The sequence below is a fragment of the Ursus arctos genome, chromosome X (genome assembly GCF_023065955.2).
Source record: "Ursus arctos isolate Adak ecotype North America chromosome X, UrsArc2.0, whole genome shotgun sequence".
NCBI classification, from domain to species: Eukaryota; Metazoa; Chordata; class Mammalia; order Carnivora; family Ursidae; genus Ursus; species Ursus arctos.
This window is the reverse complement of record NC_079873.1, coordinates 102,804,104-102,818,376: the sequence shown is the minus strand read 5'-3', so window position 1 is coordinate 102,818,376 and position 14,273 is coordinate 102,804,104. Positions and strand designations below refer to the sequence as shown.

The 14,273-nt window shown below is 54.7% G+C and overlaps 1 protein-coding gene and 1 long non-coding RNA gene across 5 annotated transcripts in view; one reads left to right on the top strand and one right to left on the bottom strand.

Annotated features, from left to right (window-relative positions):
* Positions 1-4,102: 4,102 nt before the first annotated feature.
* On the bottom strand, positions 4,103-14,268 carry LOC130544131 (uncharacterized). Its single transcript, XR_008960147.1, has 2 exons — positions 13,985-14,268; positions 4,103-6,835 (listed from the first exon to the last, which is right to left on the bottom strand). It is a non-coding gene; the product is annotated as an uncharacterized LOC130544131 (long non-coding RNA).
* The window catches only part of ELF4 (E74 like ETS transcription factor 4), a 46,969-nt gene continuing 38,642 nt past the window's right edge, over positions 5,947-14,273 (top strand). For 2 of the 4 annotated variants that reach the window (XM_057314413.1, XM_057314410.1), the window contains exon 1: positions 5,947-6,012. The gene's annotated coding sequence lies outside the window, so the exon portion shown is untranslated. Of the gene's footprint in view, positions 6,013-6,666; positions 9,431-13,774; positions 14,084-14,273 lie in introns of those variants that run through there. The other 2 variants (XM_057314411.1, XM_026520576.4) reach the window with 2 other exon arrangements.

Genomic DNA, 14,273 nt, shown 5'->3' with positions numbered 1-14,273 from the left:
CAAACTAGAAATCTGCTCTCCCCTCACCCCCTTCACCTAAAATAGGCTTATAGATACACCTCACTTTACAGATGATTTCCCCGAGAACAGAAATCAGAGTTTCATAAATCAACTCATTTTTTATATTTCAAATTAACTTTTAAAAATCAAATCTTGGGGCGCAACTCTTGATCTCATGGTCATGAGTTCGAGCCCCGTGTTGGGTGTAGAGATTACTTAAAAATAAAATACTTAAAAAAAAGAATTAGCTGCACTAGGACAGATTCTTACTATATGTATACAGGTTTAGTGAAATATGATCTGATGCATGGCACATCCAAATCCATACGTAGAAAACGCACCTAGCATCCAATGAAATAAGACCGATTCTGCAGTACTCATTGCTGCTTACAAAGATGGCGGTAGTTCTAAGACCCTGAAGCGTTTCACAAATCATGTTTTAAAAGATGAAATTGTGATTTGTCTTTTTTTAGTGGTATGTGCAAGGTAGCCTAATTTTTTTGACAGTTGTTATCCTTGTATAGAGTGTCACTGTAATTCAGTTAAGTAAAATGAAATGATATACTCATCTAGTCAGTGTTCGTTGAATGCCCACTGTGAGTCGGGGATGTCAGAATAGGAAGATGGAAGAAACATGGCCACTTCAGGAAATCCTGGCGTCGGTGAGGAAGGCATACACGTGAATGCAGGAGTATCATTCAGTGAGATGTGTCCATAGAAAGACACAAAGTACTGTGGACACGTCAAGAATGGAGCTCAGCCAGAGCGACCGTCCTCAGTCGACCACTGCTGCTAGATCGCTTCCTAAAGCGTCGCTCAGTCCACGTCCTCCCAACCATACCCCCAGCTGAAGAATGTACAGGATTCCTTGTCATCAACCACACCAGGATACAAAGTCTTCCACAGAGCTCCTGACCTCAGGCCCGTCTGCCCCCATTCAGCCTCCTTTCCCACAACAGACCCACGTGCACATGCACACATACACGTCTGGTTTAAATTAACACCTTTAAACTTTTGTTCGTGTTCTCCACATCTGGAATGTCATCCCTATTCCCTTTTACCTATCCCCTCCTGCTCACCTCTCAAGGCCCAAATGAAATTGCACCTTAGTAAGGTGGTACCAGTTGGATCAGTGCCCGTGCATGATTTCATCTCTGAACTCCAATTGCACCTACCTTTGAACTTGATTGTTCATTAAGTCATTCTCTGCCTTATTAACATTCACTCCCTGAATTGATAGTAAGCTGTCCCAGAACAGAGACTTTTTTTTCTCAGAATGAGGACAATGTGCCCCATCCCCCCAAACCCCAGCAGAAACCTGAACAAGTCCTCGGTCGCTTGGTTGGATGATGCTAGATAACAGGGCTTACTGCAAAAATGACCCTCTGCCTTGTAACCTCTGTTCTCTGTAATCCAGGTTATCAGACCCCCATCACTTCACCCACTGCTGAGACTTGCCACAGATACCCAGCATGCATTTGATCTCTCCAGGCCCCCAAGGATTGCAGGGACCTATTTCTAACCAGACAGACAAGGAGCAGTACCAGTTGAATTCTGGCCCTTGAGAGCTGGTCTGGGAGCAGCTGGGCCACAGCACAGTGCGATACAGGGCCAGCCACACCCTGCAAAGAAGGGTGGGGGCTCCGCCAAAACACTGGGTGTTGGGAGCCCACCCACTTGACTTCAATTTCACTTTTCTTTGCCATTTTACAGATGATATCCGATGGCACCTCAGCACCACATCATGGTGGTACTAGCCTTTGCCTGGCCGCCTGTAAGGCACCCAGGAGATGTCCTCATACTTTAGCTGGAGAGATGGACCTGAGTGAAGGAAGCACGTGTGACTGGAAAGGAGTCAGAGTAAGCCTCTTAGTGGAGGATGAGGTCAACATACATGACTTTGTTGTCGTTGTTCTAATCAACAAGGCTCATTTGGGAGACAAGAGGCCTAAAGCAGAAGGGGATGGGGGTGGGGAGTCACAGTGACCTACTGCAGGCTGCTTCCCTGAAGGAAAATCAGCAGCTTCTCTAGAGACCCATTTATACAAAGGAACTCTCCCCTCCCTTCCACCACTACCCCTTCCCTTTCCCGCTCCTCTAAAGTTTGGCTGCTGCAATATCCCCTCTGTCCTTCCCTGACTCCACCTAAAGCAGGGCACCCTTGCTTCCCTGGAGATTGTTGGGACTCAATCCCAGTGCCTTGCTCTCTCGGCAGAGGGGAAGTCCTGCTGGGCCCAGAGGTTGAAGTAGAACCGCCTCTGGACTCTTTCCCGACTTATCAGGGAATTTCTGGCGGGCACAGGCACATGTACACAAAACCACACACATAGACACACAGCCCAAGCCAGTGATGACGTTCCCTTGCCTGGCTGGTTCTACAGATGGGTGTGACCGGGTCAGAGTACAGGGAGGGTCGAAATATTTAGATACTGGACTGCCAAGCCCTGGTTGGAAAACAGGGATCGTCTCAAAACAGATAGTTTGAGAAAGAGAAATGCAGCCCCTGACATCCGGAGGCTGACCTGGGACTGTCGGGGAGGCAGTGGTGTTGCTACAGAGGGCCTGGCACTCACTGTTAGGCCCGGGTATTCTGTTTAACGTAAAAAGATTCACAAGACGTTAGCATCACACATGGCCACTCTGACCATGGTGGATGCAGACAAAAACAGGATCACTTCATAATCATGTGTGAATACAGACAAAAACATGAACGTTGCCCAAACCACAGAAATGACCAACACCCGCCCACCCCCATCCTGTCTAATGTGAGTGATCCCTGCTGCCTCACCAATTACAGCCTGAGCCTCACTCTCGTCTGCCCTCCTCTAGGATAAAATTTATCGAATAAGGCACCCAATCGTTGGATTATTCGTGCTTCTTGACAGCATCCAATCCAAAGCAAAGTCCTGCTTCCTTCAGCCCTCCTCCAAATCACCCAGCCTGGCCCAAATCCTCTAATAAATCCTTTTTAGTACCCTTTTCCTGACACACCCTGTCGTTCCCCATGTGCATTCCCCGTCAGGGCAGTGAGCAGTAAACCTAACTTGTCCAACCCCAGGAGTGTCCTGGTGGTCTTTGGCTGCTGGGTGTTGGCAATTTGGAGACAAAAAGCCAAAATATCTGCCAGAAGCCCACTACCAGGCAGAGACCCTCATGAATTTTGCCTCGTCTTGTACCTTTCCCAAGACGCCCCAGTGGAGCCTCCAATGTCTGTGTGTCACTTGGGAAAAGCCCAGGAGTCACATCTGGTGTCTGTGGACAGAGGTGCCTGGCTTCCCAGGCAGGCTCCCACCTATTGCGATGCCTTGGCACTTGGCACGTAACACAGAGATGCTTCTGGAGGAGCCCCAAACATGGGCATTGAACTTATAAATACACAGACTCCTACATGGAGTTATTGGTCAGCTAGCAAACATGTGCCGCACGGTTACTGCATGCCACAGTACGATAGGCCCCGGAGATAAGAGGATGAGTAATAAGTAAGAGGACTCCTGCCCTCATGGCCATATAACCTAGTGGTGGTCGCAGGCAGAGCAGCAGGAACCATCAGTGCAACACTGGTGCTGGGACTACGCTGTGTGAGTTCAGATCGGAACTTTGTGACTCCTCACAGTGCTTTACTCTCCTGCTTCTATCTAGTCTAGGCTTTTCTTTCACTGACCAAAGCATTCCATCCTATAGTTGTATCCTGTCATCTCTATGAACAAAAATACGAATATGTTTACTATGCTTAAGTGAACATGTGTAAGATGCTTATTACAGAGGATGGAGCTGATGTTCTTTGCTAAAGAGAATACACCTCTTTCTCTTCACTTTTCCTCAGCCCCTTCCTCCTTCCTTCCTCTCAGAATGTCTACAGTCTCCCCCGCTTGTTTTCCTCCTTCTTGTGGGTCTTCCTCAGGTTCCAGTAAGTGCTCTCTGCCCATGGTTTGTTTTTTTTTTTCTCCCAACAGTGGAGCGCAGTGGAAAGGGCACTCCTGGATGTGAGTCTCAGCTCTGCTGTTCGAGCCTGGATGGCCCAGGGCAGCTACTTACCAAGGTCTCCGTAGCTTCATCTGTAAACTGAGGGGAACAGAGTAGATTACCCCTCCACCCTCAGTTCTTTTTTTTTTTAAAGATTTTATTTATTTGACAGAGACAGCCAGCGAGAGAGGGAACACAAGCAGGGGGAGTAGGAGAGGAAGAAGCAGGCCCCCAGCGGAGGAGCCTGATGTGGGGCTCGATCCCAGAACGCCAGGATCACGCCCTGAGCCGAAGGCAGACGCTTAATGACTGAGCCACCCAGGCGCCCCTCCACCCTCAGTTCTAACCTCCTGCATATGGAAAAGTCTCTCAGGTGCTTGTTCACCTTGCAATGGGCTCAGTTGCCTTTCATCTCTAAGGTCTAGAGCAGATGCTAATGGGACTCAAAGCTTTTGGCAAGTGTCTCCCCATATGGCCTCTGCTCTCCCTTTGGCTCAACTAGATTAACAGGTTTGGTTTTTTGGGTTTTGTTTTTTAGTTTATGGCTTGTGATTCGTCTCTGACCCGGCAAGTTACAATCAGAACCCCTACAATCCCTAGAAGTTGCACTTTGCCTTATTTGCTCTCCATGGAGAGGTTGACAGCCTGAAAACTGGGATCCATGAAAGGTGGCATCCTTCAGCCCCTAAAAAATCTTGACTTCAAGCCCAGAATTTCCCCAGGAAAGCTTTATGGCAGGACTATTCTTAGCCATGATCCTACCACATACATCCCTACCCAACCATTTAATGGTTCCCAATCCCCAACAAACACACCCTGCAGAGCTGGTGGCTGGATAGCCACCATAACCCAGGGCAGCCATCAACTTGATGCCGATGGAAGAGCTCACAACACCGCCCCTCATGCCACATAAGCCCTGAGCCCCTAGACCAGCCTGTACACCCACTTCGCTCTTGGTCCATGGCCATTTTCACATGGTTATGGCCTTGGCAGAAACCTGCCCTGAAGTGCAATGACAAGCAAGCCAAGAAGCTTGCAAGTTTACCACCCAGCTCTTACCGTAGAGACAGCTGGAAACTGTATATACAGGGAGGGAAAGAAAATCCAGTAACATGATTTGCTGGGTGGACAACTACCCCTCCAGAGGGGAAGGGGAGCTTTAGGTGTTTCAAAGGAGACCAGCAGAGCTCCTCCAGCTTGAAGCCTACCCTGAGCAGGCCTTGAGGCCCTCAGCCACCTTGTTAAGACTAATATCCAAAGCAACTGGTGTGGGATTCTGGTCTTCCACTCCAGCGGGAGTCCTCAAACTAATGGCACAGTGGGGGTGGGGGGGAGAAGGGGAGTGCTGCAAACAGGGTATCCTTGGTCTCAAAGTCACTGCCACCTCAACCTGGACTGGCCAGTACCAAGTCCTAGGAGGAAGGGCCACAGTGACCTTTCAGGTGATCAGCTTGATTTAATGCAGGGGTGGAGGGCAGCTCAAGGCTCAGAGCACTCTACACTTGTCCCTTTGGTGGCACAAGCCCTTGTGCAGCCATTCATTCCAACAGGAGGTTCCAAAGAGACCTCAGCTATCAAGGAACTCCCGGCCCAGAGGAGGTCCCCAGACGCCCCGCTCTCAGCAGGTGTGCACTGTGTGAGGTGGATAATTGCCAAAGAATACCTTGGTGGGAATTTTGCCGGAGGTTGCAAACATGCAGCTCCCCCAGGGCACTCCCTGTGCGCCCCAGAAGAGCGCGGAGTGGCCGGGCTGGGACAGAAGCGCGGAGGTCTCGGTGGGAACTCTCGCCCGCCACTTCTCTCCCAGCTGCCCCACGAAGTCCTCCCCGGGAGTCCTCCCGGAGCCGCCCCTGCTCGCCAGACGGGACGGGAGGAAGGGGGGGCGGGAGCAGGAAAGAAGGGATTGAGGGGGAAGTTTCAAGGGGTGTGCCGGGGAGGGGGGAGGATTCTCATGAGTCAGCGGAGCGGGCTCAGTGTGACTTCATTGCTTCCCGAGAAAAGGCGCCCGGGGGCAGGAGGCCGCTCAGAGTGCAGCAGCAGGAGTGGAAGGTCGGAGCCCCCGGCCGCCTGCGCCGGGCAGGACGTGGGACAGAGCTCAGGGATGGCCAGGTCGCTCGGGGCTGGGGTGGCGAGGGGAGGCCGCGCGCGGGCCAGGAAAGCTCCGGGCAGAGGAGCGGACCTCTCCTCTCCTCCTCCTCCACCCTCGCGGTCGCCAGTTCCCGCCTCGGCCCGAGACGCTGCGCAGCACGCGTTCCGCCTGCAGGTGGCGCCGCAGAGGCACCTTGGGCGCACTGCTGGGGGTCGGGGGTGGAGCTCAGCCCCAGCGGGGATCCGGGGCTCGGAAGGCGCGCGAGCCCAGAACCGGGGGGAAGCGAGGGAAAGGCGGGAGGGGCCGCCAGAACCTCCACAGCCCCTCGGGCCCTGCGCTCCCACCCAAGTGGCGGGAGAGTCCGGAGATCCGACCTGCTGCGCTAGCGCCGCGGCGTGGGGCTGGCTCCTGCGTGCTTCTTAATAGTCCCTTGGGCCACCTCCTGAGCCCCGCAGAGCTTGGGGCGGCTCACCTTCAGCAAAGAGATTGTGGCTGAGGGGCCGGCTTTCCTCTTCGGGGATGGCGCTCTTGACCCGCGGGCAGTAGAATGGAAACTTTGAGTCGCGTCTCGGGCGTTGGGGGTGGGTTTCCCTGAACAGCCACTCTCTAGCCTGGCTCCCCTGAGACCCAGAATGCATCTCCTGAACAGGGGTAGACTGGGGCTGGGGCTGGGGTGCAGTCTGGAACCAGGGCTCAGCCTAGGTGAGGGGCAGGGGTTCAGCTTTGGGCTGGATGTAGGCCGATGGTTAGGGATTCCGCGCGTCTCAGTCCAGTTTTTGGCAGCTATAGAAGGAAAAAAAAAAAGCTAAGAGGCCCATTTGGGGCTCAAACTTGCAACCTTGTTCTCAGTAGATAGGGCTTTGTGTTCTACCTCCTTGCAGGCCCTAAGCTCTAGAAGTCATGATACTGCTGACCTTCCCGTGTTGGTTGATGGTTATGTGGTGGCTCTTTAGTTAACATATTGAGAGTATCAAGGCACAAAAATAACCTGTGGCCAGACACCTTTAAGCTGAAAAAAAAAGAGTTGTTTGGGGCTCCGGCCTCATCCTTTCCAGAGGCTCCAGTGGCTATTCCCATGATACAACTTCACATAGAAATCTATGGGTAGAGTGTGTCTCCCATTTCTGTGCCAAGCTATCAAAGCTATGCCCTGTGCCAGGACACCGCTTCTCCTCTGTCAGTCAGTCCGGCTCCCCTGCTTTCAGGATGTCCAAAGCCATCTGAGAAAGTTATCCTTAGGATTTTCCATAAAGAAGAGGAAAGGGGTAAAAAAAAAAAAAAAACACCAAAGCATCCTAAACGTTTCATTGTGTCTCACTGTGTGCCAGGAGAAATACCATCTGTCTCCTGCCCAGACCTCAGAGCCGGGGCCTCCTTCCTACTGGGCGGTGCCCAGCTATTCCTGGAAACCCCCTCCTTTGGACTAACCCCCTCCCCAAGGTGTCTCCTCCCAGAGCACGACCTAGGAAAAGGATCATATTGTCAAACTTGGTGTCTCCAGCCCCTCTTTGGGTTCCTAACCTGACCTGTGGCGGTCCTCAGCCTGCCCACTCGCTTGATGCCCTCATGCTGGCTTCTCCTCTGGGGAGCAGGGCCTGAGCTGTGGCCTCTCCCTCCAGCCTGGCCCTGCGCCCCACTAGGTGACTGGGAGAGGATCTGATATACTAATTTGTGTTAATGTGATAATGGGCGCTAATGGGGTCACGTGCTAACCACAGGCCAATTTCTAGCCCGGCCTCACAGCCTCAACCCGGAGTCGAGGCTGTGGGGATGGGAATTTCAGGCTGACTAATCTCCACAGCCCACTGGAGGGGGCGGGGGAGTGGGAGGAACCGAAGCCCTGGGAGGAACCGAAGCCCGGGATGATCCCAGAGTGCTGGTGCCTCGGTTTCAGTTTCATCCTTGGCTGACACTTTCCTCCGACGAGTGGAATTGCTTTGGTTTTCCTCCAGCCCCTCTCCCCTCCCCAGCTGCCCCCCTTTTGGATCACTAGCTTCCCTCGGCCAGCCCTTCACTTTGGAGGGGAGAGATGGGAAGATAATTTGGCAGTGATGAGGAAAAAAATGTACACGTAGACACCCTCAGACACACAGACTCACATACCATGCAGCCTTGCAGACACACACACATGCGCACGCCCTCCACAAACACACACGCACGCATGAGGGGACTTGCCACTCACATCCAAGAGTCAAGCTCACATGCGTGCATGGGTGCACACACACACACACACACACACACACACACACACCCTCCCTGCCATGGTTGCACCCTCACTCATGTCTGAGAGACCCACACGGACACACACATAGGCCGGCAAGGCCCCACAGAGACCCGTTCCACACACAGACCCACACACACACACTCTCACACACTAACCAGCAGCAGCAGCCGCCGAGTTGGATGGCTTCCTCAAAAGAGGGCTGGAAAGTTTGTTTGCTGCCAACGAAGGGGCCTAGACATTCCGTGAAATGACTCATACTGCACCTTTATAGACATTAAGTGTTGTGTTTTTCTGGATGAAACAACAACAACAGCCCTCGACCCCCGTTGTGATGGCAGGGTGGGGAAGCTGCGTGGCTGCGTTCCTGTTGGGTTTCCTTCTGGTGCACGTCTCCGGCTTGCCCTTGCCTCCTGTGGGATGGGGCAATCCCCAAAGAGCAGAATTCCCTACCTCCTGATACAAAGCTCAGCCCCGAACCGCCCCTTGGCAGGATGTGGAGTGGGGGAAATTCGGGCTCTCCAGGCCCCCTCACAGCCTCTCCCGACTCCTCTACTTCATCCCCAGACCCAAGGATCTGGTCTGGCCTGGTGCCCCCATTCTGATGTCCCAGTCGGAGCCCTTCCTGATCTCTCCTTCCATCCAAGCACCCCATCCCCACCTCTCCTGGGTCTGTGCGTACTGCCACTTCCGAACACAACTCCAGGGGGCGCCATTCACCATGTGTATAATATGTAGCACCCCATGCCATGTGACTGGTGCCTCACTCCCTCCCCTGAGCCTTTTCTCCATCTGAGAAGGGAACACCCAGCTTAATGGCTGCCTGTTCCCTGTCCCCCAGCACACTCAAGGGGCCACAGAAATCAGTTGGTGCCCTCCTCCAGGAAAGACGTTCATGTTGACATCCCTCTGCACCCCCATCCCAGTCTCTGCCCCCTAGCAGCAGCCCCTTGGGCCAAGGTCCCCTTAGGCCCACTCGTTTTTCTCTTGCAGGCGGTGAAGGGAGGCTCCAGAGGGCTATGGAGTACAGTGAGGCTGCCAGCCACACAAGATGAGTGTTGGCCTAGCAGATGGCAGAGGTTGAGGAGTTAACTCTGGCTCACTGGACAGTGCCCCAAAACTCCGGATGCCACGCTGCCTCTGATAGGTGCCCCAGAGTAAGTGCCTGCCCTTGGCCCTGGTCCCAGGGACTTTTCCATGCTGATTCCTGGCTCCAAGATAGGGGCTAGAGGCCAGTAGGATTAGACTTCAGGGAACTTGTCCTCATTTGCTGAACTCTGCTCGAAGCCACTTCTTCCTTATCTTTGGCAAATGAATCAAATGATTGGGTCCCTCCTCCTCCCCCCACCTCAAAAATCTCCCACCAACCCAAGAGCGCTGGCCTGAAGGGCATTGAATCTCTTTCCCAAACACTAGGCCCACTCCCAGCAGTGCATGCGGTGCGGACAGCGCCTCCTAGCAGCCACTGCATCCAGGATGGACATACGGAGCCCTGACTCAAGGCCCACAGCACCTGCTAGGTCAGGTTGTCATCTCATTCCAGGCAAACCACCGGAACTGCTGTCCAGCCTCCAAGAAGTGAAACCCGGGGGTCCTCTGAAGTTTTGTAGGGGATCTTATGGTGTCAGAGCCTGTCCGGGCCAAGGCCTGGAGGGGAAATGTCTAACTCTCCATTTTAATGAGAGCAGCGTGGGGGGGGGGGGACCAAGTGACTTTCCAAGAGCCTCAGCCAAAGAAGGTGGCTGGCCAGATGAAAGTCATTATCTGGGAACTCGCTCCCAACTACACCTTCCCATCTGCATGCCTGTGCTTTCGCCTGGGCACAGCAGCTCCCACCCCCATCAGCTCCCATGATGGACCTGGGCAAGAGACGGCCATCTGGGGAAGGAGCACTTTGGTATAACCTATCTCAAGGAATTCTTATCTTTTGCAGCTACCCAACAATCTTTTTTTTTAAGATTTTATTTATTTATTTGTCAGAGAGAGAGGGAGCACAAGCAGGGGGAGCGGCAGAGAGAGAAGCAGGCTCCCTGCTGAGCAAGGAGCCCCATGTGGGACTCAATTCCAGGACCCCGGGATCAGTCCTGGAATCATGACCTGAGCTGAAGGCAGACGCTTCACCGACTGAGCCACCCAGGCGCTCACTACCCAACTGTCTTTTTAGGAGAAACACTTTCTATGCTGCTCAGTCACAACCTGGAACGTAGGGATTTCTGTTTCCCATTTGGAGCTTTCTAGGGCCTTTCCATGTAAGCCCAATAGAGACAAATCCGGAGTTATTGAACATATCAACAGAGGAATGGTTGCTGTTTGCACAGAAAGGATTATAGGGGGCTTCTCAGCTTTACAGGCGGGAGGATTTTTTTTTAAACTATAATTTCTCTCCTGGCTTTTGAATATGCATCTCATTCTGAAAGTCTGATTGATGGGTGACTTTTCTAACTTGTGTCTGTGGTGGAAAGTAAGGGCCATGGCTACAGAGGCTGTGGCACTGTGGTATTTTGTTCCAGCACAGGTTTGAATAGAATTTGTTGAGGCCGAGGGGTTAAAGGAGGGGGAAGCAAACAGCCACCTTGTCTGTAAAGAACCTGGGGTGATGTGCAGAGGAACATAGGCACTGCTTGAAAGAGGGGACAAAGAGGGGCTGAGAAAGCTGACAAGGTGGAAAGGCAAGTTGAACACAGGAGTGACGAGCGAGCTAGCCCGGCACAGGCTATGGGCAGCCAGGAGGCCCTCTGCTCTTGGAAGGACACAGGTTCTGAGGCTTGAGAGGACTGAATCAGAGTTGGAGGGTGGGGGTGGGGGTGGGGCAGGCTGGAAGCAGAGAGGCTGAGAGTGCACACACTGGATGGTGCAGCATGGCCTGGGCATCCACGGGCAACTCGAGAAGGGGAATTCCTGCCAAGTCAGGGAATGAGCCATTGGCAGAGACAGCATGGCTGTCGTCAGGAGTAGTGATCTCAGTCCGTGGGCCCCACCTGGCTGGGGCTCACCCAGTGGGCAAATGGAAGAGCTGAGAGCCAGGTGGGGAAGGGCTGGCAGGCTGGGGAGCAGCAAGGTCATGGAGAAGGGCAGCCTGGCTGACCTGGAGCCATGGAGCCGGGGAAGTCACTCCTGTGGACCATGGCTCCCCAAGGGGAGGTCAGCACAAGATTTTCATCAAGGGAGGGTGGGGTTTGCTTTGGCAGCAACTCCGAGATCCTGGGGCTGTGGTTAGTTCCCAGCGTCTGGGGAAGGTAAGAACTTATGGGATTCCCACTAGTGGGCTCCAGATCATTGGCAGGTATTCAGGCCAGTCACCGGTTAGCTGTTAGCTGGTCGGTACAGTGCCCTCTCCCCCTGCCCTTTCCAAGAGGAAGACCTCTCCTCTGGCTTTTCCATGCCTTGAGGCTTCAGCTCTGGTTTAAACCACAAACACTCTTAGGAGGGATCCACCATTAGTCTTCAGCAGCTTCTGGCCTGGCCTTATCAGCCTTTCTCCTGGAGAGCTGGGGTTGAGAAATTTGAAATGAGGAGGACGATGCTGCTGAAGGCAGCTAACATGGACTGAGGGCTCACTAGGTACCAGGCACCACTGCCATAAACATAGGTCATCTCATTCAGTTGTCACCACAGCCTTTCTTTTCTTTTCTTTTTTTAAAGAGGGATAGCAGGGGTTGGGGGCAGAGAGAGAAACTTAAGCAGGCTCCATGCTCAGCCAGGAGCGGAGCTGGATGCAGGACTCAATTTCATGACTCTGAGATCAGGGCCTGAACCAAAATCAAGAGTCTCATGCTTAACTGACTGAGCCACCGAGGGGCCCAATCACCATAGCCAGTGTAGGTTCTTATTATCCCCAACTTAAAAATAAGGGAAGTGAGGCTCAGAGAGTTTAAGTGACTTGCCCAAAGACACACAGCTGGTAAATGGTGCAGCTGGAATAGGAAACCAGGTCTGTCTGATGTCAGGGACCATTGAACTCATTGCAAAATGGAAAAGTGTGTGTGTTTGTATCTATTAGTGAGTCTCAAGGTCAAGATAAAGGGAGCTTAGGGATGGCTGGGACCTACCACGATTTTGAGAGGGGAGCCTCACGGACAAGAGACCAGCAGAAAATGGTGTGGCTCCAGGATCAGGAATCCCCTGGGGAAAGCATGGCCACTTAGAAAAGAAAAAATGGAAATCTGCTCTTGGTGCTTATTCCAGGGACTTGATGTAGGTAGGCAAGAGATCTCAAGGGCCAGTGCCCCAGTCCAGCCCCTAGGTTTTTCCCTCGGAAACCTATAATCTGCAGCTGCCTTCACTGCCATCATCCACCACCATTCCTGTCCCCCAGTCTTGTGCCAGGGACCATCCTTTCCCAAGGCTGGGGAAGCAGGCTGATGCTGGTGATTGAGCAGGTCCCTGAACTTCAGGCCCTTTGGCCACCCCTGCCATTCATAGGGCCTTCCTCCTCTGAGGGCCCCTTCAGCTTTCCTGCTTTCTGCCAAGGAGCTGCCAGGGCTGAGACTTGGATGGGCCCTTCCTCCAGACCATGTAGAACCATAAGAAGTGACTATTTCTAGCCATCTCCCTCACAGAGCCTCCTAGCTGTGGGACCAGGTGGAGTGTGGGGGCTTGTATGGATGTGGAGGCAGGTCAGAGGAGAGGGTAAAGGGGAGATAGAATGGGAGCCTGGGGTTCATGTGGATGCCTCAAGCAGGGCAGCTTGGCTTTGGAGAGAAGGGGGGCACCAGCTTTTTCCCAGCACCCCAACTCTGGCTGCCTCTGCACCTGCTGTGGCAGTCCCCCACCCCAGCCCTTCCCCTAATTCATATCCGCCTAGTCTCCCCCACCAGGAGCCCTAGGATCACTTCCCTAAGAAGTCCCCCAAACTCTCCAGTCACCCCCAAGCACACGATGATACATTTGGCCCAGGATTCCCCAGTGTTTGGCATCTTGCTCCTGAATTGTACCCTCTGGGCATCTCCTGGCCTCACCACCCGCTCCGCCCGCCCCTGCCCTCCTGTCAGGTCCGCACACAGCAGGCGCTCAATAATCTGGAGTGCAAGGGTGTGGGCCAAAGGCGTCAAGCCAGTGGCGTGTGCAGGCCGAGCGGGGCCGGACATAGCCATCCAGGGTCCCCGGGGAATAGATTTCTCTCCGAGGCATTGTGTGGGGGCTTCCCGCCGGGAAGGGCCCCGACAGGGAGCTGAGAGCCCCGGACCCGCCGCCTGCTAGTGGACCGAGGGTCGCGGGCCAAGAAAGGGGTGCGCGACGTGGGCTCTGCGGGGGCCCTACTCTCGCGGTCGCGGGGGGCGAGCGAGCCGCGAGGGGAAGGAGAGGCCGCGCGGGCCCCTGGCACGGCTCCCCCTGCCGTGCTGGCGACCGCGGCGGGCCGGGGGTGGAGGGGCGCTGTTTCCACCAAGACGCCTCGTCCCTCCCTCGCTCCCTCACCCACCCCGCCCGCCCGCGGTCCCTCCCGTCGGTCCCTCCCTCCGGCTCTTCCCTCCCTCCCGCCCTGCCTCCTTCGCGCCCGCCCCAGCCGCCGCCTGCGGGGACGTGTGTGTCTCTAGTGCAATTTCCCCTTTCGCTCGGGTGTCTCAGTGCAGGTCTCCGCCAACTCGCGCCCCCTCCCCGGGCGCCCCCGCCGCCCCCTCCCTCGGCTTGGCCCTTCCCGGCGGCCACCCAGCTCCCCCCTGCACTCCACCCCGCCCCCCGGAGTCGTTTTATCAGGGGCGCCGCCGTCTCACCTGGTATTTGCATCTCGCCCTCCAACTTGCCATTGGCGGCGCGACGTGTGGGAGAGCCCTGCGCCTCGCCCGCCCGGACCAGCCTGCCCCGGCGCCGAGGTGAGTCACGGGCGCGGGGCCGCGGGGGCAGGCGGGCAGGGAGGAAAGAGGGAGGGAAGGAGGGAGGGGGACGGTGGCCCCGGCGGCCGCGGGGACCGACCGGGCGCCGCGCTCAACTTCCACTTCTCCTTTCGCCGGCGCCGAGAGCCCGGCGCCACTGGCCCGGCCCTGCTTCCGAGGGGAGAAGGCG